At 36.2% G+C, this 14,274-nt stretch overlaps 2 non-coding genes across 2 annotated transcripts; both read left to right on the top strand.

Moving 5' to 3' along the window:
- Positions 1–657: 657 nt before the first annotated feature.
- On the top strand, positions 658–821 carry LOC135044967 (U1 spliceosomal RNA). Its single transcript, XR_010237503.1, has one exon. It is a non-coding gene; the product is annotated as a U1 spliceosomal RNA (small nuclear RNA).
- Positions 822–972: 151 nt separating this feature from the next.
- On the top strand, positions 973–1,136 carry LOC135045156 (U1 spliceosomal RNA). The gene has a single exon (XR_010237685.1). It is a non-coding gene; the product is annotated as a U1 spliceosomal RNA (small nuclear RNA).
- The last annotated feature ends 13,138 nt before the right edge of the window (positions 1,137–14,274 follow it).

Genomic DNA, 14,274 nt, shown 5'->3' with positions numbered 1-14,274 from the left:
CTCTCCAGCCTAGTTTGCTGTCTGGTTCCACTTCTTTTTTCTTGAGCCCCTCCCTTCTATACCCTTGTGCACTATCCTGACTTCTCCTCCCGTCTGCTTACTTTGTGCCTCCCAATGCACAATGCAAACTACGGGTAGTGCTGCAGGGCCCACACCCTTTTACTTGCTTTACAGAGCAGCTCTGGAGCTGTTACAGTGCCCAGCTGCTGCAAGAAATCAGCTTGAATGCTTCAGGGGCTGGGGAATGGCCAACATGAGCCCCACACCGAAGGAGGGTGGGGGTGCTTAATGCGAACTAGGGGTCATCCAAGCACCACAAAAGGCCTCCATGCCCTGCACGCTCCTTTTCTCTTTTCATATGCAGACGAGGGTTGAAGCCAACTTTGACCCACTGCTTGGATGACATCACCATATTCAAATCCATCTGCTGCAGGCCATCCCCCAGGAATGCTTGCACTAGTTGTTGCATTTGGTTTGTTGTTTGGGGGTGCTTCAGTATTAGGCAGCCTTCTGCCACCCCATGTTCATCTGAAAATATGTGTTCTCCCTGCAGTTGTTGTCCCCAGATGAGAGTTCCCTTGTGCTGCCTCAGTTGAATCTCCTTTACTTGACAGAGATGTGCCTGAGCAACGGCCCTCCCCAGCCCTATCCCAAATCATACTTATTTTGCATAGGAGATACTATTGTCATGAAGATTGTTCTCCCAGGGTGAGGTTCATTCATTGCATTCTGGGTATGCTGACCCCTGTGATTTCCCCAAATGTGGGAAACTCGACTGCATTATTTGTGGTAGTGGTGGACTGTGTTTGTGCTTTCCTCTGGTCAGCTCTGGTAAAAGTCAGATTTCTTTGTCTCAGATCTTCCTCTAGCCTTGTTCTTCTTTTGAGAGTTCCCTTGTGCTGCCTCAGTTGGATCTCCTTCACTTGAAAGGTAGTGCCCGAGCAGCGACCCTCCCCAGCTCTAGCCCAACTCCTACTAACCTGCCAGGTGAGATACTATGATCATGAAGGTGCTTCTCCCAGGGCAAGGCTCACCCATTGCACTCTGGGTGTGCTGCCCCTTGCGATTTCCCCAAATGTGGGAAACTTGACTGCATAATTTGTGTTTCCCCTGGACGGCTCTCGTATAATTCAGATCTCTTTGTCTCAGGTCTCTCTCCAGCCTAGTATGCTGTCTGTTTCCACTTCTCTTTTCTTGAGCCCATCCCTTCTATAACCTTGTGCACTATCCTGACTTCTCCTCCCGTCTGCTTACTTTGTGCCTTCCAATGCACAATGCAAACTACAGGTAGTGCTGCAGGGCCCACACCCTTTTACTTGCCTTACAGAGCAGCTCTGGAGCTGTTACAGTACCCAGCTGCTGCAAGAAATCAGCTTGAATGCTTTAGGGGCTGGGGCATGGCCAACATGAGCCCCACACCGAAGGAGGGTGGGGGTGTTTAATGCGAACTAGGGGTCATCCAAGCGTCGCAAAAGGCCGCCATGCCCTGCATATACCTTTTCTCTTTTCATAAGCAGACGAGGGATGAAGCCAACTTTGACCCACTGCTTGGATGACATCACTTGCTGCCTTTCCAATGAAGCAAGTTTAATTTAGTAATAGGTGAAAAACCATCCCTACAAAGGTGTTAATCAGATACTTGGCTTTGTGGACACTTTTCAGAGAACAAATTTGTTAGCATAAAAATAAAGCCAGAAAATGAAGAGCTGTTTAATCACTCAATTGGATTTTTCTGCAAGCGTATTTCTTTTTCTCTGCAACCCACTGCTAAGTTGTGCTTCCTAGCTGTTCTTTTATAAAATCACTTAATCAAATCTAACTCTGATTACATCAGAGAAGGCAAGGTACCCTACACCATAAGAGGGGGTTTGAAATTTTGACTTGTCTACTTAAAGATCACCAAAATCTGATAACAAGGTAAATTACGTCCCTGGGTAGGATTGAACCACCAACCTTTTGGTTAATAACCGAACACGCTAACTGATTGCGCCACAGAGACACATTGCAAAAGTATATACTGACAAAGGCTAATAAGCATTCATCTAGAACGTTTCCTAGAAAAACTTTAAAAAGTCAATAATCTGGAGAGTTTTTGTAAGATGTTTCTTCCATCAACCAATGAAGAAACACATTGGTACTTTCCCATGATGAGTGAGTGCTTCAGGATCTCTTGCACTTACATGTGCAGCAGAATACTGCAATGGAAGCATGCTGGGCCCATAACCCAGAGGTAGGCAGATTGAAACTATCCTCTGCTATATGCATTTTTTTTTGTTAATTAAAGTAATCCAAAACTGGGATTGATATTTTTGCTCTTTTATTTTTACTTAAAGTACAATAACTTTTATTATTTTAATTTGTTTTAATAGTATATTGACAGTATTGTTTTCTTTCAAAAATCCACTTAATTTTCTTTACCCTATTATTCAAATGGTAATTGACAAAAACAAACTACATTGTCACCAGAAGAGCAATACAAAATGTACAAGTGATATATTAAAATCATCTTTCCAGCTTGAATGATGCATTGGGGCAACGATTTTGTGAGAAACCTCTTCACCCTTAAATAAAGATTTTCTTAATTCCTTACCTGTGTGCTAATTAGATATCACCTTGTTTTCACATTAAACAGACTTCCACATGAGAAAGCAGCAAGGATGCAGTGGCGTTAATGTTTCCTGGTGTCAACCTGTATTATTTCAGTAGATATTGAAATGAGGATGCATATTGCTGCCTTTCCAATGAAGCATGTTTAATTTAGTAATAGGTGAAAAACCATCCCTACAAAGGTGTTAATCAGATACTTGGCTTTGTGGACTCTTTTCAGAGAACAAATTTGTTAGCATAAAAATAAAGCCAGAAAATGAAGAGCTGTTTAATCACTCAATTGGATTTTTCTGCCAGCATATTTCTTTTTCTCTGCAACCCACTGCTAAATTGTGCTTCCTAGCTGTTTTTTTTCATAAAATCACTTAATCAAATCTAACTGATTACATCAGAGTAGGCCAGGTACCCTACACCATAAGAGAGGGTTTGAAATTTTGACTTGTCTACTTAAATATCACCAAAATCTGATCACAAGGTCAATTACGTCCCTGGGTGGGATTGAACCACCAACTTTTTGGTTAATAGCCGTACACACTAACTGATTGCGCTACAGCGACACTTTGTGAAAGTACATACTGACAAAGGCTAATAAGCATTCATCTAGAACGTTTCCTAGAAAAACTTTAAATAGTCAATAATCTGGAGAGTTTTTGTAAGATGTTTCTTCCATCAACCAATGAAGAAACACATTGGTACTTTCCCATGATGAGTGAGTGCTTCAGGATCTCTTGCACTTACATGTGCAGCAGAGTACTGTAATGGAAGCATGCTGGGTCCATAACCCAGAGGTAGGCAGATTGAAATTATCCTCTGCTATATGCATTTTTTTTGTTAATTAAAGTAATCCAAAACTGGGATTGATATTTTTGCTCTTTTTATTTTACTTAAAGTACAATAACTTTTACCTTTTTAATTTGTTTTAATAGTATATAGACAGTATTGTTTTCTTTCAAAAATCCACTTAATTTTCTTTACCCGATTATTAAAATGGTAATTGACAAAAACAAACTACATTGTCACCAGAAGAGCAATACAAAATGTACAAGTGATATATTAAAATCATCTTTCCAGCTTGAATTTCAATGATGCATTGGGGCAACGATTTTGTGAGAAACATCTTACCCTTAAATAAAGATTTTCTTAATTCCTTACCTGTGTGCTAATTAGATATCACCTTGTTTTCACATTAAACAGACTTCCACATGAGAAAGCAGCAAGGATGCAGTGGCGTTAATGTTTCCTGGTGTCAACCTGTATTATTTCAGTAGATATTGAAATGAGGATGCATCTTGCTGCCTTTCCAATGAAGCAAGTTTAATTTAGTAATAGGTGAAAAACCATCCCTACAAAGATGTTAATCCGATACTTGGCTTTGTGGACACTTTTCAGAGAACAAATTAGTTAGCATAAAAATAAAGCCAGAAAATGAAGAGCTGTTTAATCACTCAATTGGATTTTTCTGCCAGCATATTTCATTTTCTCTGCAAACCACTGCTAAATTGTGCTTCCTAGCTGTTTTTTGATAAAATCACTTAATCAAATCTAACTCTGATTACATCAGAGTAGGCCAGGTACCCTACACCATAAGAGGGGGTTTGAAATTTTGACTTGTCTACTTAAAGATCACCAAAATCTGATGACAAGGTCAATAACATCCCTGGGTGGGATTGAACCACCAACCCTTTGGTTAATAACCAAACACACTAACCGATTACACCACAGAGACACTTTGCAAAAGTACATACTGACAAAGGCTAATAAGCATTCATCTAGAACGTTTCCTAGAAAACTTTAAAAAGTCAATAATCTGGAGAGTTTTTGTAAGATGTTTCTTCCATCAACCAATGAAGAAACGCATTGGTACTTTCCCATGATGAGTGAGTGCTTCAGGATCTCTTGCACTTACATGTGCAGCAGAGTACTGCAATGGAAGCATGCTGGGCCCCTTAACCCAGAGGTAGGCAGATTGAAACTATCCTCTGCTATATGCATTTTTTTTTTGTTAATTAAAGTAATCCAAAACTGGGATTGATATTTTTGCTCTTTTATTTTTACTTAAAGTACAATAACTTTTACCATTTTAATTTGTTTTAATAGTATATTGACAGTATTGTTTTCTTTCAAAAATCCACTTAATTTTCTTTACCCTATTATTAAAATGGTAATTGACAAAAACAAACTACATTGTCACCAGAAGAGCAATACAAAATGTACAAGTGATATATTAAAATCATCTTTCCAGCTTGAATTTCAATGATGCATTGGGGCAACGATTTTGTGAGAAACATCTTCACCCTTAAATAAAGATTTTCTTAATTCCTTACCTGTGTGCTAATTAGATATCACCTTGTTTTCACATTAAACAGACTTCCACATGAGAAAGCAGCAAGGATGCAGTGGCGTTAATGTTTCCTGGTGTCAACCTGTATTATTTCAGTAGATATTGAAATGAGGATGCATCTTGCTGCCTTTCCAATGAAGCAAGTTTAATTTAGTAATAGGTGAAAAACCATCCCTACAAAGATGTTAATCAGACACTTGGCTTTGTGGACACTTTTCAGAGAACAAATTTGTTAGCATAAAAATAAAGCCAGAAAATGAAGAGCTGTTTAATCACTCAATTGGATTTTTTTGCCAGCATATTTCTTTTTCTCTGCAAACCACTGCTAAATTGTGCTTCCTAGCTGTTTTTATAAAATCACTGAATCAAATCTAACTCTGATTACATCAGAGAAGGCCAGGTACCCTACACCATAACAGGGGTTTTTGAAATTTTGACTTGTCTACTTAAAGATCACCAAAATCTGATAACAAGGTCAATTACATCCCTGGGTGGGATTGAACCACCAACCTTTTGGTTAATAGCCGTACACACTAACTGATTGCGCCACAGCGACACTTTGCAAAAGTACATACTGACAAAGGCTAATAAGCATTCATCTAGAACGTTTCCTAGAAAAACTTTAAATAGTCAATAATCTGGAGAGTTTTTGTAAGATGTTTCTTCCATCAACCAATGAAGAAACACATTGGTACTTTCCCATGATGAGTGAGTACTTCAGGATCTCTTGCAATTACATGTGCAGCAGAGTACTGTAATGGAAGCATGCTGGGTCCATAGCCCAGAGGTAGGCAGATTGAAACTATCCTCTGCTATATGCGTTTTTTTTGTTAATTAAAGTAATCCAAAACTGGGATTGATATTTTTGCTCTTTTATTTTTACTTAAAGTACAATAACTTTTACCATTTTCATTTGTTTTAATAGTATATTGACAGTATTGTTTTCTTTCAAAAATCCAATTAATTTTCTTTACCCGATTATTAAAATGGTAATTGACAAAAACAAACTACATTGTCACCAGAAGAGCAATACAAAATGTACAAGTGATATATTAAAATCATCTTTCCAGCTTGAATTTCAATGATGCATTGGGGCAACGATTTTGTGAGAAACATCTTCACCCTTAAATAAAGATTTTCTTAATTCCTTACCTGTGTGCTAATTAGATATCACCTTGTTTTCACATTAAACAGACTTCCACATGAGAAAGCAGCAAGGATGCAGTGGCGTTAATGTTTCCTGGTGTCAACCTGTATTATTTCAGTAGATATTCAAATGAGGATGCATCTTGCTGCCTTTCCAATGAAGCAAGTTTAATTTAGTAATAGGTGAAAAACCATCCCTACAAAGGTGTTAATCAGAAACTTGGCTTTGTGGACACTTTTCAGAGAACAAATTTGTTAGCATAAAAATAAAGCCAGAAAATGAAGAGCTGTTTAATCACTCAATTGGATTTTTTTGCCAGCATATTTCTTTTTCTCTGCAACCCACTGCTAAATTGTGCTTCCTAGCTGTTTTTATAAAATCACTGAATCAAATCTAACTCTGATTACATCAGAGAAGGTCAGGTACCCTACACCATAAGAGGGGGTTTGAAATTTTGACTTGTCTACATAAAGATCACCAAAATCTGATAACAAGGTCAATTACGTCCCTGGGTGGGATTGAACCACCAACCTTTTGGTTAATAGCCTTACACAGTAACTGATTGCGCCACAGCAACACTTTGCAAAAGTCCTTACTGACAAAGGCTAATAAGCATTCATCTAGAACGATTCCTAGAAACATTTTAAAAAGTCAATAATGTGGAGAGTTTTTGTAAGATGTTTCTTCCATCAACCAATGAAGAAACACATTGGTACTTTCCCATGATGAGTGAGTGCTTCAGGATCTCTTGCACTTACATGTGCAGCAGAGTACTGTAATGGAAGCATGCTGGGTCCATAACCCAGAGGTAGGCAGATTGAAACTATCCTCTGCTATATGCATTTTTTTTTGTTAATTAAAGTAATCCAAAACTGGGATTGATATTTTTGCTCTTTTATTTTTACTTAAAGTACAATAACTTTTACCATTTTAATTTGTTTTAATAGTATATTGACAGTATTGTTTTCTTTCAAAAATCCAATTAATTTTCTTTACCCGATTATTAAAATGGTAATTGACAAAAACAAACTACATTGTCACCAGAAGAGCAATACAAAATGTACAAATGATATATTAAAATCATCTTTCCAGCTTGAATTTCAATGATGCATTGGGGCAACGATTTTGTGAGAAACATCTTCACCCTTAAATAAAGATTTTCTTAATTCCTTACCTGTGTGCTAATTAGATATCACCTTGTTTTCACATTAAACAGACTTCCACATGAGAAAGCAGCAAGGATGCAGTGGCGTTAATGTTTCCTGGTGTCAACCTGTATTATTTCAGTAGATATTGAAATGAGGATGCATCTTGCTGCCTTTCCAATGAAGCAAGTTTAATTTAGTAATAGGTGAAAAACCATCCCTACAAAGATGTTAATCAGATACTTGGCTTTGTGGACACTTTTCAGAGAACAAATTTGTTAGCATAAAAATAAAGCCAGAAAATGAAGAGCTATTTAATCACTCAATTGGATTTTTTTGCCAGCATATTTCTTTTTCTCTGCAACCCACTGCTAAATTGTGCTTCCTAGCTGTTTTTATAAAATCACTGAATCAAATCTAACTCTGATTACATCAGAGAAGGCCAGGTACCCTACACCATAACAGGGGTTTTCGAAATTTTGACTTGTCTACATAAAGATCACCAAAATCGGATAACAAGGTCAATTACATCCCTGGGTGGGATTGAACCACCAACCTTTTGGTTAATAGCCTTACACAGTAACTGATTGCGCCACAGCAACACTGCAAAAGTCCATACTGACAAAGGCTAATAAGCATTCATCTAGAACGATTCCTAGAAACATTTTAAAAAGTCAATAATGTGGAGAGTTTTTGTAAGATGTTTCTTCCATCAACCAATGAAGAAACACATTGGTACTTTCCCATGATGAGTGAGTGCTTCAGGATCTCTTGCACTTACATGTGCAGCAGAGGACTGTAATGGAAGCATGCTGGGTCCATAACCCAGAGGTAGGCAGATTGAAACTATCCTCTGCTATATGCATTTTTTTTTGTTAATTAAAGTAATCCAAAACTGGTATTGATATTTTTGCTCTTTTATTTTTACTTAAAGTACAATAACTTTTACCATTTTAATTTGTTTTAATAGTATATTGACAGTATTGTTTTCTTTCAAAAATCCACTTAATTTTCTTTACCCGATTATTAAAATGGTAATTGACAAAAACAAACTACATTGTCACCAGAAGAGCAATACAAAATGTACAAGTGATATATTAAAATCATCTTTCCAGCTTGAATTTCAATGATGCATTGGGGCAACGATTTTGTGAGAAACATCTTACCCTTAAATAAAGATTTTCTTAATTCCTTACCTGTGTGCTAATTAGATATCACCTTGTTTTCACATTAAACAGACTTCCACATGAGAAAGCAGCAAGGATGCAGTGGCGTTAATGTTTCCTGGTGTCAACCTGTATTATTTCAGTAGATATTGAAATGAGGATGCATCTTGCTGCCTTTCCAATGAAGCAAGTTTAATTTAGTAATAGGTGAAAAACCATCCCTACAAAGGTGTTAATCAGAAACTTGGCTTTGTGGACACTTTTCAGAGAACAAATTTGTTAGCATAAAAATAAAGCCAGAAAATGAAGAGCTGTTTAATCACTCAATTGGATTTTTTTGCCAGCATATTTCTTTTTCTCTGCAACCCACTGCTAAATTGTGCTTCCTAGCTGTTTTTATAAAATCACTGAATCAAATCTAACTCTGATTACATCAGAGAAGGCCAGGTACCCTACACCATAAGAGGGGGTTTGAAATTTTGACTTGTCTACATAAAGATCACCAAAATCTGATAACAAGGTCAATTACGTCCCTGGGTAGGATTGAACCACCAACCTTTTGGTTAATAGTCTTACACAGTAACTGATTGCGCCACAGCAACACTTTGCGAAAGTCCATACTAACAAAGGCTAATAAGCATTCATCTAGAACGATTCCTAGAAACATTTTAAAAAGTCAATAATGTGGAGAGTTTTTGTAAGATGTTTCTTCCATCAACCAATGAAGAAACACATTGGTACTTTCCCATGATGAGTGAGTGCTTCAGGATCTCTTGCACTTACATGTGCAGCAGAGTACTGCAATGGAAGCATGCTGGGTCCATAACCCAGAGGTAGGCAGATTGAAACTATCCTCTGCTATATGCATTTTTTTTTGTTAATTAAAGTAATCCAAAACTGGGATTGATATTTTTGCTCTTTTATTTTTACTTAAAGTACAATAACTTTTACCATTTTAATTTGTTTTAATAGTATATTGACAGTATTGTTTTCTTTCAAAAATCCAATTAATTTTCTTTACCCGATTATTAAAATGGTAATTGACAAAAACAAACTACATTGTCACCAGAAGAGCAATACAAAATGTACAAATGATTTATTAAAATCATCTTTCCAGCTTGAATTTCAATGATGCATTGGGGCAACGATTTTGTGAGAAACATCTTCACCCTTAAATAAAGATTTTCTTAATTCCTTACCTGTGTGCTAATTAGATATCACCTTGTTTTCACATTAAACAGACTTCCACATGAGAAAGCAGCAAGGATGCAGTGGCGTTAATGTTTCCTGGTGTCAACCTGTATTATTTCAGTAGATATTGAAATGAGGATGCATCTTGCTGCCTTTCCAATGAAGCAAGTTTAATTTAGTAATAGGTGAAAAACCATCCCTACAAAGATGTTAATCAGATACTTGGCTTTGTGGACACTTTTCAGAGAACAAATTTGTTAGCATAAAAATAAAGCCAGAAAATGAAGAGCTGTTTAATCACTCAATTGGATTTTTTTGCCAGCATATTTCTTTTTCTCTGCAAACCACTGCTAAATTGTGCTTCCTAGCTGTTTTTATAAAATCACTGAATCAAATCTAACTCTGATTACATCAGAGAAGGCCAGGTACCCTAAACCATAACAGGGGTTTTTGAAATTTTGACTTGTCTACTTAAAGATCACCAAAATCTGATAACAAGGTCAATTACATCCCTGGGTGGGATTGAACCACCAACCTTTTGGTTAATAGCCGTACACACTAACTGATTGCGCCACAGCGACACTTTGCAAAAGTACATACTGACAAAGGCTAATAAGCATTCATCTAGAACGTTTCCTAGAAAAACTTTAAATAGTCAATAATCTGGAGAGTTTTTGTAAGATGTTTCTTCCATCAACCAATGAAGAAACACATTGGTACTTTCCCATGATGAGTAAGTACTTCAGGATCTCTTGCAATTACATGTGCAGCAGAGTACTGTAATGGAAGCATGCTGGGTCCATAGCCCAGAGGTAGGCAGATTGAAACTATCCTCTGCTATATGCGTTTTTTTTTGTTAATTAAAGTAATCCAAAACTGGGATTGATATTTTTGCTCTTTTATTTTTACTTAAAGTACAATAACTTTTACCATTTTCATTTGTTTTAATAGTATATTGACAGTATTGTTTTCTTTCAAAAATCCACTTAATTTTCTTTACCCGATTATTAAAATGGTAATTGACAAAAACAAACTACATTGTCACCAGATGAGCAATACAAAATGTACAAGTGTTATATTAAAATCATCTTTCCAGCTTGAATTTCAATGATGCATTGGGGCAACGATTTTGTGAGAAACATCTTCACCCTTAAATAAAGATTTTCTTAATTCCTTACCTGTGTGCTAATTAGATATCACCTTGTTTTCACATTAAACAGACTTCCACATGAGAAAGCAGCAAGGATGCAGTGGCGTTAATGTTTCCTGGTGTCAACCTGTATTATTTCAGTAGATATTCAAATGAGGATGCATCTTGCTGCCTTTCCAATGAAGCAAGTTTAATTTAGTAATAGGTGAAAAACCATCCCTACAAAGGTGTTAATCAGAAACTTGGCTTTGTGGACACTTTTCAGAGAACAAATTTGTTAGCATAAAAATAAAGCCAGAAAATGAAGAGCTGTTTAATCACTCAATTGGATTTTTTTGCCAGCATATTTCTTTTTCTCTGCAACCCACTGCTAAATTGTGCTTCCTAGCTGTTTTTATAAAATCACTGAATCAAATCTAACTCTGATTACATCAGAGAAGGCCAGGTACCCTACACCATAAGAGGGGGTTTGAAATTTTGACTTGTCTACATAAAGATCACCAAAATCTGATAACAAGGTCAATTACGTCCCTGGGTGGGATTGAACCACCAACCTTTTGGTTAATAGTCTTACACAGTAACTGATTGCGCCACAGCAACACTTTGCGAAAGTCCATACTGACAAAGGCTAATAAGCATTCATCTAGAACGATTCCTAGAAACATTTTAAAAAGTCAATAATGTGGAGAGTTTTTGTAAGATGTTTCTTCCATCAACCAATGAAGAAACACATTGGTACTTTCCCATGATGAGTGAGTGCTTCAGGATCTCTTGCACTTACATGTGCAGCAGAGTACTGTAATGGAAGCATGCTGGGTCCATAACCCAGAGGTAGGCAGATTGAAACTATCCTCTGCTATATGCATTTTTTTTGTTAATTAAAGTAATCCAAAACTGGGATTGATATTTTTGCTCTTTTATTTTTACTTAAAGTACAATAACTTTTACCATTTTAATTTGTTTTAATAGTATATTGACAGTATTGTTTTCTTTCAAAAATCCAATTAATTTTCTTTACCCGATTATTAAAATGGTAATTGACAAAAACAAACTACATTGTCACCAGAAGAGCAATACAAAATGTACAAATGATATATTAAAATCATCTTTCCAGCTTGAATTTCAATGATGCATTGGGGCAACGATTTTGTGAGAAACATCTTCACCCTTAAATAAAGATTTTCTTAATTCCTTACCTGTGTGCTAATTAGATATCACCTTGTTTTCACATTAAACAGACTTCCACATGAGAAAGCAGCAAGGATGCAGTGGCGTTAATGTTTCCTGGTGTCAACCTGTATTATTTCAGTAGATATTGAAATGAGGATGCATCTTGCTGCCTTTCCAATGAAGCAAGTTTAATTTAGTAATAGGTGAAAAACCATCCCTACAAAGATGTTAATCAGATACTTGGCTTTGTGGACACTTTTCAGAGAACAAATTTGTTAGCATAAAAATAAAGCCAGAAAATGAAGAGCTATTTAATCACTCAATTGGATTTTTTTGCCAGCATATTTCTTTTTCTCTGCAACCCACTGCTAAATTGTGCTTCCTAGCTGTTTTTATAAAATCACTGAATCAAATCTAACTCTGATTACATCAGAGAAGGCCAGGTACCCTACACCATAACAGGGGTTTTCGAAATTTTGACTTGTCTACATAAAGATCACCAAAATCTGATAACAAGGTCAATTACATCCCTGGATGGGATTGAACCACCAACCTTTTGGTTAATAGCCTTACACAGTAACTGATTGCGCCACAGCAACACTTTGCAAAAGTCCATACTGACAAAGGCTAATAAGCATTCATCTAGAACGATTCCTAGAAACATTTTAAAAAGTCAATAATGTGGAGAGTTTTTGTAAGATGTTTCTTCCATCAACCAATGAAGAAACACATTGGTACTTTCCCATGATGAGTGAGTGCTTCAGGATCTCTTGCACTTACATGTGCAGCAGAGGACTGTAATGGAAGCATGCTGGGTCCATAACCCAGAGGTAGGCAGATTGAAACTATCCTCTGCTATATGCATTTTTTTTTGTTAATTAAAGTAATCCAAAACTGGTATTGATATTTTTGCTCTTTTATTTTTACTTAAAGTACAATAACTTTTACCATTTTAATTTGTTTTAATAGTATATTGACAGTATTGTTTTCTTTCAAAAATCCACTTAATTTTCTTTACCCGATTATTAAAATGGTAATTGACAAAAACAAACTACATTGTCACCAGAAGAGCAATACAAAATGTACAAGTGATATATTAAAATCATCTTTCCAGCTTGAATTTCAATGATGCATTGGGGCAACGATTTTGTGAGAAACATCTTACCCTTAAATAAAGATTTTCTTAATTCCTTACCTGTGTGCTAATTAGATATCACCTTGTTTTCACATTAAACAGACTTCCACATGAGAAAGCAGCAAGGATGCAGTGGCGTTAATGTTTCCTGGTGTCAACCTGTATTATTTCAGTAGATATTGAAATGAGGATGCATCTTGCTGCCTTTCCAATGAAGCAAGTTTAATTTAGTAATAGGTGAAAAACCATCCCTACAAAGATGTTAATCCGATACTTGGCTTTGTGGACACTTTTTAGAGAACAAATTAGTTAGCATAAAAATAAAGCCAGAAAATGAAGAGCTGTTTAATCACTCAATTGGATTTTTCTGCCAGCATATTTCATTTTCTCTGCAAACCACTGCTAAATTGTGCTTCCTAGCTGTTTTTTGATAAAATCACTTAATCAAATCTAACTCTGATTACATCAGAGTAGGCCAGGTACCCTACACCATAAGAGGGGGTTTGAAATTTTGACTTGTCTACTTAAAGATCACCAAAATCTGATGACAAGGTCAATAACATCCCTGGGTGGGATTGAACCACCAACCCTTTGGTTAATAACCAAACACACTAACCGATTGCACCACAGAGACACTTTGCAAAAGTACATACTGACAAAGGCTAATAAGCATTCATCTAGAACGTTTCCTAGAAAACTTTAAAAAGTCAATAATCTGGAGAGTTTTTGTAAGATGTTTCTTCCATCAACCAATGAAGAAACGCATTGGTACTTTCCCATGATGAGTGAGTGCTTCAGGATCTCTTGCACTTACATGTGCAGCAGAGTACTGCAATGGAAGCATGCTGGGCCCCTTAACCCAGAGGTAGGCAGATTGAAACTATCCTCTGCTATATGCATTTTTTTTTGTTAATTAAAGTAATCCAAAACTGGGATTGATATTTTTGCTCTTTTATTTTTACTTAAAGTACAATAACTTTTACCATTTTAATTTGTTTTAATAGTATATTGACAGTATTGTTTTCTTTCAAAAATCCACTTAATTTTCTTTACCCTATTATTAAAATGGTAATTGACAAAAACAAACTACATTGTCACCAGAAGAGCAATACAAAATGTACAAGTGATATATTAAAATCATCTTTCCAGCTTGAATTTCAATGATGCATTGGGGCAACGATTTTGTGAGAAACATCTTCTCCCTTAAATAAAGATTTTCTTA

This window comes from Pseudophryne corroboree, unplaced genomic scaffold (genome assembly GCF_028390025.1).
Source record: "Pseudophryne corroboree isolate aPseCor3 unplaced genomic scaffold, aPseCor3.hap2 scaffold_90, whole genome shotgun sequence".
In the NCBI taxonomy this organism is placed as follows: Eukaryota; Metazoa; Chordata; class Amphibia; order Anura; family Myobatrachidae; genus Pseudophryne; species Pseudophryne corroboree.
The sequence above is the reverse complement of the archived record's forward strand: the minus strand, read 5'-3'. Positions and strand labels throughout refer to the sequence as shown.